We start from the raw sequence: 15312 nt of genomic DNA, 5'->3' as shown, positions 1-15312 counted from the left end.
TAGATCGAGTTTGTATGCATTTGAAAGCTCTTTTTTCTCGTACTATCACCTGAAAATGTCGTAGGAAAATGTCATAGGAAACACTTTCAACAACCGCCACGTTCCTTAACTGTTATAACGAGAAATATATCACAACGCCATTGAAATGAAAAGGCAACAAATGAAAATGAAAAGCCTACGACACCGGGAGTTCCCAGGCGGTCCCCCATCCAAGTACTATCCCGGCCCGACGATGCTTAACTTCCGTGATCGGACGAGAACGGGTGTGTTCATCGTGGTATGACCGTAGACATTAGTAGGGGCAAATACGTGCAATTTATTTTGACGTTGTGATCAAATTTTTTTATTTAATTTCTTTGAGTTACTGACCTCTGCGATTACTGCAAACGTCAGTAACTCGACCGTACAATTTCTGGTAGTGGGGGACTGCGTCCGCGCTCGCCCCCTCCTTAAGTCAAAATGAATGAGCTTAGAATAGTTGCGCGGCCAAATGTCGGTGGTGACTTAAACGCTAAGGTAAAACCTCGCTTGGCTGTTACGAAACGTGATTGCGATATAAGTCCTCGGAAGGCGGCGGAATTTTATTTTATTTGCCATTCCGTCAGGGTTATTGGATGATCGGCAATAGATCGAGTTTGTATGCATTTGAAAGCTCTTTTTTCTCGTACTATCACCTGAAAATGTCGTAGGAAAATGTCATAGGAAACACTTTCAACAACCGCCACGTTCCTTAATTGTTATAACAAGAAATATATCACAGCGCCATTGAAATGAAAAGGCAACAAATGAAAATGAAAAGCCTACGACACCGGGAGTTCCCAGGCGGTCCCCCATCCAAGTACTATCCCGGCCCGACGATGCTTAACTTCCGTGATAAGACGAGAACGGGTGTGTTCATCGTGGTATGGCCGTAGATATTAGTAGGGGCAAATACGTGCAATTTATTTTGACGTTGTGATCAAATTTTTTTATTTAATTTCTTTGAGTTACTGACCTCTGCGATTACTGCAAACGTCAGTAACTCGACCGTACAATTTCTGGTAGTGGGGGCCTGCGTCCGCGCTCGCCCCCTCCTTAAGTCAAAATGAATGAGCTTAGAATAGTTGCGCGGCCAAATGTCGGTGGTGACTTAAACGCTAAGGTAAAACCTCGCTTGGCTGTTACGAAACGTGATTGCGATATAAGTCCTCGCAAGGCGGCGGAATTTTATTTTATTTGCCATTCCGTCAGGGTTATTGGATGATCGGCAATAGATCGAGTTTGTATGCATTTGAAAGCTCTTTTTTCTCGTACTATCACCTGAAAATGTCGTAGGAAAATGTCATAGGAAACACTTTCAACAACCGCCACGTTCCTTAATTGTTATAACAAGAAATATATCACAGCGCCATTGAAATGAAAAGGCAACAAATGAAAATGAAAAGCCTACGACACCGGGAGTTCCCAGGCGGTCCCCCATCCAAATACTATCCCGGCCCGACGATGCTTAACTTCCGTGATCAGACGAGAACGGGTGTGTTCATCGTGGTATGGCCGTAGACATTAGTAGGGGCAAATACGTGCAATTTATTTTGACGTTGTGATCAAATTTTTTTATTTAATTTCTTTGAGTTACTGACCTCTGCGATTACTGCAAACGTCAGTAACTCGACCGTACAATTTCTGGTAGTGGGGGCCTGCGTCCGCGCTCGCCCCCTCCTTAAGTCAAAATGAATGAGCTTAGAATAGTTGCGCGGCCAAATGTCGGTGGTGACTTAAACGCTAAGGTAAAACCTCGCTTGGCTGTTACGAAACGTGATTGCGATATAAGTCCTCGGACGGCGGCGGAATTTTATTTTATTTGCCATTCCGTCAGGGTTATTGGATGATCGGCAATAGATCGAGTTTGTATGCATTTGAAAGCTCTTTTTTCTCGTACTATCACCTGAAAATGTCGTAGGAAAATGTCATAGGAAACACTTTCAACAACCGCCACGTTCCTTAATTGTTATAACAAGAAATATATCACAGCGCCATTGAAATGAAAAGGCAACAAATGAAAATGAAAAGCCTACGACACCGGGAGTTCCCAGGCGGTTCCCCATCCAAGTACTATCCCGGCCCGACGATCCTTTACTTCCGTGATCAGACGAGAACGGGTGTGTTCATCGTGGTATGGCCGTAGACATTAGTAGGGGCAAATACGTGCAATTTATTTTGACGTTGTGATCAAATTTTTTTATTAAATTTCTTTGAGTTACTGACCTCTGCGATTACTACAAACGTCAGTAACTCGACCGTACAATTTCTGGTAGTGGGGGCCTGCGTCCGCGCTCGCCCCCTCCTTAAGTCAAAATGAATGAGCTTAGAATAGTTGCGCGGCCAAATGTCGGTGGTGACTTAAACGCTAAGGTAAAACCTCGCTTGGCTGTTACGAAACGTGATTGCGATATAAGTCCTCGCAAGGCGGCGGAATTTTATTTTATTTGCCATTCCGTCAGGGTTATTGGATGATCGGCAATAGATCGAGTTTGTATGCATTTGAAAGCTCTTTTTTCTCGTACTATCACCTGAAAATGTCGTAGGAAAATGTCATAGGAAACACTTTCAACAACCGCCACGTTCCTTAATTGTTATAACAAGAAATATATCACAGCGCCATTGAATGAAAAGGCAACAAATGAAAATGAAAAGCCTACGACACCGGGAGTTCCCAGGCGGTCCCCCATCCAAGTACTATCCCGGCCCGACGATGCTTAACTTCCGTGATCAGACGAGAACGGGTGTGTTCATCGTGGTATGGCCGTAGACATTAGTAGGGGCAAATACGTGCAATTTATTTTGACGTTGTGATCAAATTTTTTTATTTAATTTCTTTGAGTTACTGACCTCTGCGATTACTGCAAACGTCAGTAACTCGACCGTACAATTTCTGGTAGTGGGGGCCTGCGTCCGCGCTCGCCCCCTCCTTAAGTCAAAATGAATGAGCTTAGAATAGTTGCGCGGCCAAATGTCGGTGGTGACTTAAACGCTAAGGTAAAACCTCGCTTGGCTGTTACGAAACGTGATTGCGATATAAGTCCTCGGACGGCGGCGGAATTTTATTTTATTTGCCACTCCGTCAGGGTTATTGGATGATCGGCAATAGATGGAGTTTGTATGCATTTGAAAGCTCTTTTTTCTCGTACTATCACCTGAAAATGTCGAAGGAAAATGTCATAGGAAACACTTTCAACAACCGCCACGTTCCTTAATTGTTATAACAAGAAATATATCACAGCGCCATTGAAATGAAAAGGCAACAAATGAAAATGAAAAGCCTACGACACCGGGAGTTCCCAGGCGGTTCCCCATCCAAGTACTATCCCGGCCCGACGATCCTTTACTTCCGTGATCAGACGAGAACGGGTGTGTTCATCGTGGTATGGCCGTAGACATTAGTAGGGGCAAATACGTGCAATTTATTTTGACGTTGTGATCAAATTTTTTTATTAAATTTATTTGAGTTACTGACCTCTGCGATTACTGCAAACGTCAGTAACTCGACCGTACAATTTCTGGTAGTGGGGGCCTGCGTCCGCGCTCGCCCCCTCCTTAAGTCAAAATGAATGAGCTTAGAATAGTTGCGCGGCCAAATGTCGGTGGTGACTTAAACGCTAAGGTAAAACCTCGCTTGGCTGTTACGAAACGTGATTGCGATATAAGTCCTCGGAAGGCGGCGGAATTTTATTTTATTTGCCATTCCGTCAGGGTTATTGGATGATCGGCAATAGATCGAGTTTGTATGCATTTGAAAGCTCTTTTTTCTCGTACTATCACCTGAAAATGTCGTAGGAAAATGTCATAGGAAGCACTTTCAACAACCGCCACGTTCCTTAATTGTTATAACAAGAAATATATCACAGCGCCATTGAAATGAAAAGGCAACAAATGAAAATGTAAAGCCTACGACACCGGGAGTTCCCAGGCGGTCCCCCATCCAAGTACTATCCCGGCCCGACGATGCTTAACTTCCGTGATCAGACGAGAACGGGTGTGTTCATCGTGGTATGGCCGTAGACATTAGTAGGGGCAAATACGTGCAATTTATTTTGACGTTGTGATCAAATTTTTTTATTTAATTTCTTTGAGTTACTGACCTCTGCGATTACTGCAAACGTCAGTAACTCGACCGTACAATTTCTGGTAGTGGGGGCCTGCGTCCGCGTTCGCCCCTCCTTAAGTCAAAATGAATGAGCTTAGAATAGTTGCGCGGCCAAATGTCGGTGGTGACTTAAACGCTAAGGTAAAACCTCGCTTGGCTGTTACGAAACGTGATTGCGATATAAGTCCTCGGAAGGCGGCGGAATTTTATTTTATTTGCCATTCCGTCAGGGTTATTGGATGATCGGCAATAGATCGAGTTTGTATGCATTTGAAAGCTCTTTTTTCTCGTACTATCACCTGAAAATGTCGTAGGAAAATGTCATAGGAAACACTTTCAACAACCGCCACGTTCCTTAATTGTTATAACACGAAATATATCACAGCGCCAATGAAATGAAAAGGCAACAAATGAAAATGAAAAGCCTACGACACCGGGAGTTCCCAGGCGGTCCCCCATCCAAGTACTATCCCGGCCTGACGGTGCTTAACTTCCGTGATCAGACGAGAACGGGTGTGTTCATCGTGGTATGGCCGTAGACATTAGTAGGGGCAAATACGTGCAATTTATTTTGACGTTGTGATCAAATTTTTTTATTTAATTTCTTTGAGTTACTGACCTCTGCGATTACTGCAAACGTCAGTAACTCGACCGTACAATTTCTGGTAGTGGGGCCCTGCGTCCGCGCTCGCCCCTTCCTTAAGTCAAAATGAATGAGCTTAGAATAGTTGCGCGGCCAATTGTCGGTGGTGACTTAAACGCTAAGGTAAAACCTTGCTTGGCTGTTACGAAACGTGATTGCGATATAAGTCCTCGGAACGCGGCGGAATTTTATTTTATTTGCCATTCCGTCAGGGTTATTGGATGATCGGCAATAGATCGAGTTTGTATGCATTTGAAAGCTCTTTTTTCTCGTACTATCACCTGAAAATGTCGTAGGAAAATGTCATAGGAAACACTTTCAACAACCGCCACGTTCCTTAATTGTTATAACAAGAAATATATCACAGCGCCATTGAAATGAAAAGGCAACAAATGAAAATGAAAAACCTACGACACCGGGAGTTCACAGGCGGTCCCCCATCCAAGTACTATCCCGGCCCGACGATGCTTAACTTCCGTGATCAGACGAGAACGGGTGTGTTCATCGTGGTATGGCCGTAGACATTAGTAGGGGCAAATACGTGCAATTTATTTTGACGTTGTGATCAAATTTTTTTATTTAATTTCTTTGAGTTACTGACCTCTGCGATTACTGCAAACGTCAGTAACTCGACCGTGCAATTTCTGGTAGTGGGGGCCTGCGTCCGCCCTCGCCCCCTCCTTAAGTCAAAATGAATGAGCTTAGAATAGTTGCGCGGCCAAATGTCGTTGGTGACTTAAACGCTAAGGTAAAACCTCGCTTGGCTGTTACGAAACGTGATTGCGATATAAGTCCTCGGAAGGCGGCGGAATTTTATTTTATTTGCCGTTCCGTCAGGGTTATTGGATGATCGGCAATAGATCGAGTTTGTATGCATTTGAAAGCTCTTTTTTCTCGTACTATCACCTGAAAATGTCGTAGGAAAATGTCATAGGAAACACTTTCAACAACCGCCACGTTCCTTAATTGTTATAACAAGAAATATATCACAGCGCCATTGAAATGAAAAGGCAACAAATGAAAATGAAAAGCCTACGACACCGGGAGTTCCCAGGCGGTCCCCCATCCAAGTACTATCCCGGCCCGACGATGCTTAACTTCCGTGATCAGACGAGAACGGGTGTGTTCATCGTGGTATGGCCGTAGACATTAGTAGGGGCGAATACGTGCAATTTATTTTGACGTTGTGATCAAATTTTTTTATTTAATTTCTTTGAGTTACTGACCTCTGCGATTACTGCAAACGTCAGTAACTCGACCGTACAATTTCTGGTAGTGGGGGCCTGCGTCCGCGCTCGCCCCCTCCTTAAGTCAAAATGAATGAGCTTAGAATAGTTGCGCGGCCAAATGTCGGTGGTGACTTAAACGCTAAGGTAAAACTTTGCTTGGCTGTTACGAAACGTGATTGCGATATAAGTCCTCGGAAGGCGGCGGAATTTTATTTTATTTGCCATTCCGTCAGGGTTATTGAATGATCGGCAATAGATCGAGTTTGTATGCATTTGAAAGCTCTTTTTTCTCGTACTATCACCTGAAAATGTCGTAGGAAAATGTCATAGGAAACACTTTCAACAACCGCCACGTTCCTTAATTGTTATAACAAGAAATATATCACAGCGCCATTGAAATGAAAAGGCAACAAATGAAAATGAAAGGCCTACGACACCGGGAGTTCACAGGCGGTCCCCCATCCAAGTACTATCCCGGCCCGACGATGCTTAACTTCCGTGATCAGACGAGAACGGGTGTGTTCATCGTGGTATGGCCGTAGACATTAGTAGGGGCAAATACGTGCAATTTATTTTGACTTTGTGATCAAATTTTTTTATTTAATTTCTTTGAGTTACTGACCTCTGCGATTACTGCAAACGTCAGTAACTCGACCGTACAATTTCTGGTAGTGGGGGCCTGCGTCCGCGCTCGCCCCCTCCTTAAGTCAAAATGAATGAGCTTAGAATAGTTGCGCGGCCAAATGTCGGTGGTGACTTAAACGCTAAGGTAAAACTTTGCTTGGCTGTTACGAAACGTGATTGCGATATAAGTCCTCGGAAGGCGGCGGAATTTTATTTTATTTGCCATTCCGTCAGGGTTATCGGATGATCGGCAATAGATCGAGTTTGTATGCATTTGAAAGCTCTTTTTTCTCGTACTATCACCTGAAAATGTCGTAGGAAAATGTCATAGGAAACACTTTCAACAACCGCCACGTTCCTTAATTGTTATAACAAGAAATATAACACAGCGCCATTGAAATGAAAAGGCAACAAATGAAAATGAAAAGCCTACGACACCGGGAGTTCACAGGCGGTCCCCCATCCAAGTACTATCCCGGCCCGACGATGCTTAACTTCCGTGATCAGACGAGAACGGGTGTGTTCATCGTGGTATGGCCGTAGACATTAGTAGGGGCAAATACGTGCAATTTATTTTGACGTTGTGATCAAATTTTTTTATTTAATTTCTTTGAGTTACTGACCTCTGCGATTACTAAAAACGTCAGTAACTCGACCGTATAATTTCTGGTAGTGGGGGCCTGCGTCCGCGCTCGCCCCCTCCTTAAGTCAAAATGAATGAGCTTAGAATAGTTGCGCGGCCAAATGTCGGTGGTGACTTAAACGCTAAGGTAAAACCTCGCTTGGCTGTTACGAAACGTGATTGCGATATAAGTCCTAGGAAGGCGGCGGAATTTTATTTTATTTGCCATTCCGTCAGGGTTATTGGATGATCGGCAATAGATCGAGTTTGTATTCATTTGAAAGCTCTTTTTTCTCGTACTATCACCTGAAAATGTCGTAGGAAAATGTCATAGGAAACACTTTCAACAACCGCCACGTTCCTTAATTGTTATAACAAGAAATATATCACAGCGCCATTGAAATGAAAAGGCAACAAATGAAAATGAAAAGCCCACGACACCGGGAGTTCCCAGGCGGTCCCCCATCCAAGTACTATCCCGGCCCGACGATGCTTAACTTCCGTGATCAGACGAGAACGGGTGTGTTCATCGTGGTATGGCCGTAGACATTAGTAGGGGCGAATACGTGCAATTTATTTTGACGTTGTGATCAAATTTTTTTATTTAATTTCTTTGAGTTACTGACCTCTGCGATTACTAAAAACGTCAGTAACTCGACCGTATAATTTCTGGTAGTGGGGGCCTGCGTCCGCGCTCGCCCCCTCCTTAAGTCAAAATGAATGAGCTTAGAATAGTTGCGCGGCCAAATGTCGGTGGTGACTTAAACGCTAAGGTAAAACCTCGCTTGGCTGTTACGAAACGTGATTGCGATATAAGTCCTAGGAAGGCGGCGGAATTTTATTTTATTTGCCATTCCGTCAGGGTTATTGGATGATCGGCAATAGATCGAGTTTGTATTCATTTGAAAGCTCTTTTTTCTCGTACTATCACCTGAAAATGTCGTAGGAAAATGTCATAGGAAACACTTTCAACAACCGCCACGTTCCTTAATTGTTATAACAAGAAATATATCACAGCGCCATTGAAATGAAAAGGCAACAAATGAAAATGAAAAGCCCACGACACCGGGAGTTCCCAGGCGGTCCCCCATCCAAGTACTATCCCGGCCCGACGATGCTTAACTTCCGTGATCAGACGAGAACGGGTGTGTTCATCGTGGTATGGCCGTAGACATTAGTAGGGGCGAATACGTGCAATTTATTTTGACGTTGTGATCAAATTTTTTTATTTAATTTCTTTGAGTTACTGACCTCTGCGATTACTGCAAACGTCAGTAACTCGACCGTACAATTTCTGGTAGTGGGGGCCTGCGTCCGCGCTCGCCCCCTCCTTAAGTCAAAATGAATGAGCTTAGAATAGTTGCGCGGCCAAATGTCGGTGGTGACTTAAACGCTAAGGTAAAACTTTGCTTGGCTGTTACGAAACGTGATTGCGATATAAGTCCTCGGAAGGCGGCGGAATTTTATTTTATTTGCCATTCCGTCAGGGTTATTGAATGATCGGCAATAGATCGAGTTTGTATGCATTTGAAAGCTCTTTTTTCTCGTACTATCACCTGAAAATGTCGTAGGAAAATGTCATAGGAAACACTTTCAACAACCGCCACGTTCCTTAATTGTTATAACAAGAAATATATCACAGCGCCATTGAAATGAAAAGGCAACAAATGAAAATGAAAGGCCTACGACACCGGGAGTTCACAGGCGGTCCCCCATCCAAGTACTATCCCGGCCCGACGATGCTTAACTTCCGTGATCAGACGAGAACGGGTGTGTTCATCGTGGTATGGCCGTAGACATTAGTAGGGGCAAATACGTGCAATTTATTTTGACTTTGTGATCAAATTTTTTTATTTAATTTCTTTGAGTTACTGACCTCTGCGATTACTGCAAACGTCAGTAACTCGACCGTACAATTTCTGGTAGTGGGGGCCTGCGTCCGCGCTCGCCCCCTCCTTAAGTCAAAATGAATGAGCTTAGAATAGTTGCGCGGCCAAATGTCGGTGGTGACTTAAACGCTAAGGTAAAACTTTGCTTGGCTGTTACGAAACGTGATTGCGATATAAGTCCTCGGAAGGCGGCGGAATTTTATTTTATTTGCCATTCCGTCAGGGTTATCGGATGATCGGCAATAGATCGAGTTTGTATGCATTTGAAAGCTCTTTTTTCTCGTACTATCACCTGAAAATGTCGTAGGAAAATGTCATAGGAAACACTTTCAACAACCGCCACGTTCCTTAATTGTTATAACAAGAAATATAACACAGCGCCATTGAAATGAAAAGGCAACAAATGAAAATGAAAAGCCTACGACACCGGGAGTTCACAGGCGGTCCCCCATCCAAGTACTATCCCGGCCCGACGATGCTTAACTTCCGTGATCAGACGAGAACGGGTGTGTTCATCGTGGTATGGCCGTAGACATTAGTAGGGGCAAATACGTGCAATTTATTTTGACGTTGTGATCAAATTTTTTTATTTAATTTCTTTGAGTTACTGACCTCTGCGATTACTAAAAACGTCAGTAACTCGACCGTATAATTTCTGGTAGTGGGGGCCTGCGTCCGCGCTCGCCCCCTCCTTAAGTCAAAATGAATGAGCTTAGAATAGTTGCGCGGCCAAATGTCGGTGGTGACTTAAACGCTAAGGTAAAACCTCGCTTGGCTGTTACGAAACGTGATTGCGATATAAGTCCTAGGAAGGCGGCGGAATTTTATTTTATTTGCCATTCCGTCAGGGTTATTGGATGATCGGCAATAGATCGAGTTTGTATTCATTTGAAAGCTCTTTTTTCTCGTACTATCACCTGAAAATGTCGTAGGAAAATGTCATAGGAAACACTTTCAACAACCGCCACGTTCCTTAATTGTTATAACAAGAAATATATCACAGCGCCATTGAAATGAAAAGGCAACAAATGAAAATGAAAAGCCCACGACACCGGGAGTTCCCAGGCGGTCCCCCATCCAAGTACTATCCCGGCCCGACGATGCTTAACTTCCGTGATCAGACGAGAACGGGTGTGTTCATCGTGGTATGGCCGTAGACATTAGTAGGGGCAAATACGTGCAATTTATTTTGACGTTTTGATCAAACTTTTTTATTTAATTTCTTTGAGTTACTGACCTCTGCGATTACTGCAAACGTCAGTAACTCGACCGTACAATTTCTGGTAGTGGGGGCCTGCGTCCGCGCTCGCCCCCTCCTTAAGTCAAAATGAATGAGCTTAGAATAGTTGCGCGGCCAAATGTCGGTGGTGACTTAAACGCTAAGGTAAAACCTCGCTTGGCTGTTACGAAACGTGATTGCGATATAAGTCCTCGGAAGGCGGCGGAATTTTATTTTATTTGCCATTCCGTCAGGGTTATTGGATGATCGGCAATAGATCGAGTTTGTATGCATTTGAAAGCTCTTTTTTCTCGTACTATCACCTGAAAATGTCGTAGGAAAATGTCATAGGAAACACTCTCAACAACCGCCACGTTCCTTAATTGTTATAACAAGAAATATATCACAGCGCCATTGAAATGAAAAGGCAACAAATGAAAATGAAAAGCCTACGACACCGGGAGTTCCCAGGCGGTCCCCCATCCAAGTACTATCCCGGCCCGACGATGCTTAACTTCCGTGATCAGACGAGAACGGGTGTGTTCTTCGTGGAATGGCCGTAGACATTAGTAGGGGCAAATACGTGCAATTTATTTTGACGTTGTGATCAAATTTTTTTATTTAATTTCTTTGAGTTACTGACCTCTGCGATTACTGCAAACGTCAGTAACTCGACCGTACAATTTCTGGTAGTGGGGGCCTGCGTCCGCGCTCGCCCCCTCCTTAAGTCAAAATGAATGAGCTTAGAATAGTTGCGCGGTCAAATGTCGGTGGTGACTTAAACGCTAAGGTAAAACCTCGCTTGGCTGTTACGAAACGTGATTGCGATATAAGTCCTCGGAAGGCGGCGGAATTTTATTTTATTTGCCATTCCGTCAGGGTTATTGGATGATCGGCAATAGATCGAGTTTGTATGCATTTGAAAGCTCTTTTTTCTCGTACTATCACCTGAAAATGTCGTAGGAAAATGCCATAGGAAACACTTTCAACAACCGCCACGTTCCTTAATTGTTATAACAAGAAATATATCACAGAGCCATTGAAATGAAAAGGCAACAAATGAAAATGAAAAGCCTACGACACCGGGAGTTCCCAGGCGGTCCCCCATCCAAGTACTATCCCGGCCCGACGATGCTTAACTTCCGTGATCAGACGAGAACGGGTGTGTTCATCGTGGTATGGCCGTAGACATTAGTAGGGGCGAATACGTGCAATTGATTTTGACGTTGTGATCAAATTTTTTTATTTAATTTCTTTGAGTTACTGACCTCTGCGATTACTGCAAACGTCAGTAACTCGACCGTACAATTTCTGGTAGTGGGGGCCTGCGTCCGCGCTCGCCCCCTCCTTAAGTCAAAATGAATGAGCTTAGAATAGTTGCGCGGCCAAATGTCGGTGGTGACTTAAACGCTAAGGTAAAACTTTGCTTGGCTGTTACGAAACGTGATTGCGATATAAGTCCTCGGAAGGCGGCGGAATTTTATTTTATTTGCCATTCCGTCAGGGTTATTGAATGATCGGCAATAGATCGAGTTTGTATGCATTTGAAAGCTCTTTTTTCTCGTACTATCACCTGAAAATGTCGTAGGAAAATGTCATAGGAAACACTTTCAACAACCGCCACGTTCCTTAATTGTTATAACAAGAAATATAACACAGCGCCATTGAAATGAAAAGGCAACAAATGAAAATGAAAAGCCTACGACACCGGGAGTTCACAGGCGGTCCCCCATCCAAGTACTATCCCGGCCCGACGATGCTTAACTTCCGTGATCAGACGAGAACGGGTGTGTTCATCGTGGTATGGCCGTAGACATTAGTAGGGGCAAATACGTGCAATTTATTTTGACGTTGTGATCAAATTTTTTTATTTAATTTCTTTGAGTTACTGACCTCTGCGATTACTAAAAACGTCAGTAACTCGACCGTATAATTTCTGGTAGTGGGGGCCTGCGTCCGCGCTCGCCCCCTCCTTAAGTCAAAATGAATGAGCTTAGAATAGTTGCGCGGCCAAATGTCGGTGGTGACTTAAACGCTAAGGTAAAACCTCGCTTGGCTGTTACGAAACGTGATTGCGATATAAGTCCTAGGAAGGCGGCGGAATTTTATTTTATTTGCCATTCCGTCAGGGTTATTGGATGATCGGCAATAGATCGAGTTTGTATTCATTTGAAAGCTCTTTTTTCTCGTACTATCACCTGAAAATGTCGTAGGAAAATGTCATAGGAAACACTTTCAACAACCGCCACGTTCCTTAATTGTTATAACAAGAAATATATCACAGCGCCATTGAAATGAAAAGGCAACAAATGAAAATGAAAAGCCCACGACACCGGGAGTTCCCAGGCGGTCCCCAATCCAAGTACTATCCCGGCCCGACGATGCTTAACTTCCGTGATCAGACGAGAACGGGTGTGTTCATCGTGGTATGGCCGTAGACATTAGCAGGGGCAAATACGTGCAATTTATTTTGACGTTGTGATCAAACTTTTTTATTTAATTTCTTTGAGTTACTGACCTCTGCGATTACTGCAAACGTCAGTAACTCGACCGTACAATTTCTGGTAGTGGGGGCCTGCGTCCGCGCTCGCCCCCTCCTTAAGTCAAAATGAATGAGCTTAGAATAGTTGCGCGGCCAAATGTCGGTGGTGACTTAAACGCTAAGGTAAAACCTCGCTTGGCTGTTACGAAACGTGATTGCGATATAAGTCCTCGGAAGGCGGCGGAATTTTATTTTATTTGCCATTCCGTCAGGGTTATTGGATGATCGGCAATAGATCGAGTTTGTATGCATTTGAAAGCTCTTTTTTCTCGTACTATCACCTGAAAATGTCGTAGGAAAATGTCATAGGAAACACTCTCAACAACCGCCACGTTCCTTAATTGTTATAACAAGAAATATATCACAGCGCCATTGAAATGAAAAGGCAACAAATGAAAATGAAAAGCCTACGACACCGGGAGTTCCCAGGCGGTCCCCCATCCAAGTACTATCCCGGCCCGACGATGCTTAACTTCCGTGATCAGACGAGAACGGGTGTGTTCTTCGTGGAATGGCCGTAGACATTAGTAGGGGCAAATACGTGCAATTTATTTTGACGTTGTGATCAAATTTTTTTATTTAATTTCTTTGAGTTACTGACCTCTGCGATTACTGCAAACGTCAGTAACTCGACCGTACAATTTCTGGTAGTGGGGGCCTGCGTCCGCGCTCGCCCCCTCCTTAAGTCAAAATGAATGAGCTTAGAATAGTTGCGCGGTCAAATGTCGGTGGTGACTTAAACGCTAAGGTAAAACCTCGCTTGGCTGTTACGAAACGTGATTGCGATATAAGTCCTCGGAAGGCGGCGGAATTTTATTTTATTTGCCATTCCGTCAGGGTTATTGGATGATCGGCAATAGATCGAGTTTGTATGCATTTGAAAGCTCTTTTTTCTCGTACTATCACCTGAAAATGTCGTAGGAAAATGCCATAGGAAACACTTTCAACAACCGCCACGTTCCTTAATTGTTATAACAAGAAATATATCACAGAGCCATTGAAATGAAAAGGCAACAAATGAAAATGAAAAGCCTACGACACCGGGAGTTCCCAGGCGGTCCCCCATCCAAGTACTATCCCGGCCCGACGATGCTTAACTTCCGTGATCAGACGAGAACGGGTGTGTTCATCGTGGTATGGCCGTAGACATTAGTAGGGGCAAATACGTGCAATTTATTTTGACGTTGTGATCAAATTTTTTTATTTAATTTCTTTGAGTTACTGACCTCTGCGATTACTGCAAACGTCAGTAACTCGACCGTACAATTTCTGGTAGTGGGGGCCTGCGTCCGCGCTCGCCCCCTCCTTAAGTCAAAATGAATGAGCTTAGAATAGTTGCGCGGCCAAATGTCGGTGGTGACTTAAACGCTAAGGTAAAACCTCGCTTGGCTGTTACGAAACATGATTGCGATATAAGTCCTCGGAAAGCGGCGGAATTTTATTTTATTTTCCATTCCGTCAGGGTTATTGGATGATCGGCAATATATCGAGTTTGTATGCATTTGAAAGCTCTTTTTTCTCGTACTATCACCTGAAAATGTCGTAGGAAAATGTCATAGGAAACACTTTCAACAACCGCCACGTTCCTTAATTGTTATAACAAGAAATATATCACAGCGCCATTGAAATGAAAAGGCAACAAATGAAAATGAAAAGCCTACGACACCGGGAGTTCCCAGGCGGTCCCCCATCCAAGTACTATCCCGGCCCGACGATGCTTAACATTTCGTGATCAGACGAGAACGGGTGTGTTCATCGTGGTATGGCCGTAGACATTACTAGGGGCAAATACGTGCAATTTATTTTGACGTTGTGATCAAATTTTTTTATTTAATTTCTTTGAGTTACTGACCTCTGCGATTACTGCAAACGTCAGTAACTCGACCGTACAATTTCTGGTAGTGGGGGCCTGCGTCCGCGCTCGCCCCCTCCTTAAGTCAAAATGAATGAGCTTAGAATAGTTGCGCGGCCAAATGTCGGTGGTGACTTAAACGCTAAGGTAAAACGTCGCTTGGCTGTTACGAAACGTGATTGCGATATGAGTCCTCGGAAGGCGGCGGAATTTTATTTTATTTGCCATTCCGTCAGGGTTATTGGATGATCGGCAATATATCGAGTTTGTATGCATTTGAAAGCTCTTTTTTCTCGTACTATCACCTGAAAATGTCGTAGGAAAATGTCATAGGAAACACTTTCAACAACCGCCACGTTCCTTAAATGTTATAACAAGAAATATATCACAGCGCCATTGAAATGAAAAGGCAACAAATGAAAATGAAAAGCCTAGGACACCGGGAGTTCCCAGGCGGTTCCCCATCCAAGTACTATCCCGGCCCGACGATGCTTAACTTCCGTGAACAGAGGAGAACGGGTGTGTTCATCGTGGTATGGCCGTAGACATTAGTAGGGGCAAATACGTGC

General features: G+C 43.9%; 25 non-coding genes across 25 annotated transcripts; all 25 read right to left on the bottom strand.

Moving 5' to 3' along the window:
- Positions 1 to 172: 172 nt before the first annotated feature.
- LOC130658782 (5S ribosomal RNA) lies at positions 173 to 291 on the bottom strand. Its single transcript, XR_008985995.1, has one exon. It is a non-coding gene; the product is annotated as a 5S ribosomal RNA (ribosomal RNA).
- Positions 292 to 797: 506 nt separating this feature from the next.
- LOC130659366 (5S ribosomal RNA) lies at positions 798 to 916 on the bottom strand. Its single transcript, XR_008986578.1, has one exon. It is a non-coding gene; the product is annotated as a 5S ribosomal RNA (ribosomal RNA).
- A 506-nt stretch (positions 917 to 1422) lies between these two features.
- Positions 1423 to 1541, bottom strand: LOC130658945 (5S ribosomal RNA). Its single transcript, XR_008986158.1, has one exon. It is a non-coding gene; the product is annotated as a 5S ribosomal RNA (ribosomal RNA).
- Positions 1542 to 2047: 506 nt separating this feature from the next.
- LOC130659353 (5S ribosomal RNA) lies at positions 2048 to 2166 on the bottom strand. Its single transcript, XR_008986565.1, has one exon. It is a non-coding gene; the product is annotated as a 5S ribosomal RNA (ribosomal RNA).
- A 505-nt stretch (positions 2167 to 2671) lies between these two features.
- LOC130658600 (5S ribosomal RNA) lies at positions 2672 to 2790 on the bottom strand. Its single transcript, XR_008985813.1, has one exon. It is a non-coding gene; the product is annotated as a 5S ribosomal RNA (ribosomal RNA).
- Positions 2791 to 3296: 506 nt separating this feature from the next.
- Positions 3297 to 3415, bottom strand: LOC130659352 (5S ribosomal RNA). Its single transcript, XR_008986564.1, has one exon. It is a non-coding gene; the product is annotated as a 5S ribosomal RNA (ribosomal RNA).
- A 506-nt stretch (positions 3416 to 3921) lies between these two features.
- On the bottom strand, positions 3922 to 4040 carry LOC130658599 (5S ribosomal RNA). The gene has a single exon (XR_008985812.1). It is a non-coding gene; the product is annotated as a 5S ribosomal RNA (ribosomal RNA).
- A 505-nt stretch (positions 4041 to 4545) lies between these two features.
- Positions 4546 to 4664, bottom strand: LOC130659294 (5S ribosomal RNA). The gene has a single exon (XR_008986505.1). It is a non-coding gene; the product is annotated as a 5S ribosomal RNA (ribosomal RNA).
- Positions 4665 to 5170: 506 nt separating this feature from the next.
- Positions 5171 to 5289, bottom strand: LOC130659048 (5S ribosomal RNA). The gene has a single exon (XR_008986260.1). It is a non-coding gene; the product is annotated as a 5S ribosomal RNA (ribosomal RNA).
- A 506-nt stretch (positions 5290 to 5795) lies between these two features.
- Positions 5796 to 5914, bottom strand: LOC130658598 (5S ribosomal RNA). Its single transcript, XR_008985811.1, has one exon. It is a non-coding gene; the product is annotated as a 5S ribosomal RNA (ribosomal RNA).
- Positions 5915 to 6420: 506 nt separating this feature from the next.
- Positions 6421 to 6539, bottom strand: LOC130658836 (5S ribosomal RNA). Its single transcript, XR_008986049.1, has one exon. It is a non-coding gene; the product is annotated as a 5S ribosomal RNA (ribosomal RNA).
- Positions 6540 to 7045: 506 nt separating this feature from the next.
- Positions 7046 to 7164, bottom strand: LOC130658887 (5S ribosomal RNA). Its single transcript, XR_008986099.1, has one exon. It is a non-coding gene; the product is annotated as a 5S ribosomal RNA (ribosomal RNA).
- A 506-nt stretch (positions 7165 to 7670) lies between these two features.
- On the bottom strand, positions 7671 to 7789 carry LOC130658844 (5S ribosomal RNA). The gene has a single exon (XR_008986056.1). It is a non-coding gene; the product is annotated as a 5S ribosomal RNA (ribosomal RNA).
- A 506-nt stretch (positions 7790 to 8295) lies between these two features.
- On the bottom strand, positions 8296 to 8414 carry LOC130658843 (5S ribosomal RNA). The gene has a single exon (XR_008986055.1). It is a non-coding gene; the product is annotated as a 5S ribosomal RNA (ribosomal RNA).
- A 506-nt stretch (positions 8415 to 8920) lies between these two features.
- LOC130658835 (5S ribosomal RNA) lies at positions 8921 to 9039 on the bottom strand. Its single transcript, XR_008986048.1, has one exon. It is a non-coding gene; the product is annotated as a 5S ribosomal RNA (ribosomal RNA).
- Positions 9040 to 9545: 506 nt separating this feature from the next.
- On the bottom strand, positions 9546 to 9664 carry LOC130658886 (5S ribosomal RNA). Its single transcript, XR_008986098.1, has one exon. It is a non-coding gene; the product is annotated as a 5S ribosomal RNA (ribosomal RNA).
- Positions 9665 to 10170: 506 nt separating this feature from the next.
- LOC130658841 (5S ribosomal RNA) lies at positions 10171 to 10289 on the bottom strand. Its single transcript, XR_008986053.1, has one exon. It is a non-coding gene; the product is annotated as a 5S ribosomal RNA (ribosomal RNA).
- A 506-nt stretch (positions 10290 to 10795) lies between these two features.
- LOC130659198 (5S ribosomal RNA) lies at positions 10796 to 10914 on the bottom strand. The gene has a single exon (XR_008986410.1). It is a non-coding gene; the product is annotated as a 5S ribosomal RNA (ribosomal RNA).
- Positions 10915 to 11420: 506 nt separating this feature from the next.
- Positions 11421 to 11539, bottom strand: LOC130658595 (5S ribosomal RNA). The gene has a single exon (XR_008985809.1). It is a non-coding gene; the product is annotated as a 5S ribosomal RNA (ribosomal RNA).
- A 506-nt stretch (positions 11540 to 12045) lies between these two features.
- Positions 12046 to 12164, bottom strand: LOC130658885 (5S ribosomal RNA). Its single transcript, XR_008986097.1, has one exon. It is a non-coding gene; the product is annotated as a 5S ribosomal RNA (ribosomal RNA).
- Positions 12165 to 12670: 506 nt separating this feature from the next.
- On the bottom strand, positions 12671 to 12789 carry LOC130659291 (5S ribosomal RNA). The gene has a single exon (XR_008986503.1). It is a non-coding gene; the product is annotated as a 5S ribosomal RNA (ribosomal RNA).
- Positions 12790 to 13295: 506 nt separating this feature from the next.
- On the bottom strand, positions 13296 to 13414 carry LOC130659196 (5S ribosomal RNA). The gene has a single exon (XR_008986407.1). It is a non-coding gene; the product is annotated as a 5S ribosomal RNA (ribosomal RNA).
- Positions 13415 to 13920: 506 nt separating this feature from the next.
- Positions 13921 to 14039, bottom strand: LOC130658594 (5S ribosomal RNA). Its single transcript, XR_008985808.1, has one exon. It is a non-coding gene; the product is annotated as a 5S ribosomal RNA (ribosomal RNA).
- Positions 14040 to 14545: 506 nt separating this feature from the next.
- On the bottom strand, positions 14546 to 14665 carry LOC130659379 (5S ribosomal RNA). Its single transcript, XR_008986591.1, has one exon. It is a non-coding gene; the product is annotated as a 5S ribosomal RNA (ribosomal RNA).
- A 506-nt stretch (positions 14666 to 15171) lies between these two features.
- On the bottom strand, positions 15172 to 15290 carry LOC130659420 (5S ribosomal RNA). The gene has a single exon (XR_008986632.1). It is a non-coding gene; the product is annotated as a 5S ribosomal RNA (ribosomal RNA).
- Positions 15291 to 15312: the final 22 nt, after the last annotated feature.

Source organism: Hydractinia symbiolongicarpus, chromosome 9, assembly GCF_029227915.1.
Source record: "Hydractinia symbiolongicarpus strain clone_291-10 chromosome 9, HSymV2.1, whole genome shotgun sequence".
In the NCBI taxonomy this organism is placed as follows: Eukaryota; Metazoa; Cnidaria; class Hydrozoa; order Anthoathecata; family Hydractiniidae; genus Hydractinia; species Hydractinia symbiolongicarpus.
Note: the sequence above shows the minus strand (reverse complement) of the source record. Positions and strands in the feature narration are given on the sequence as shown.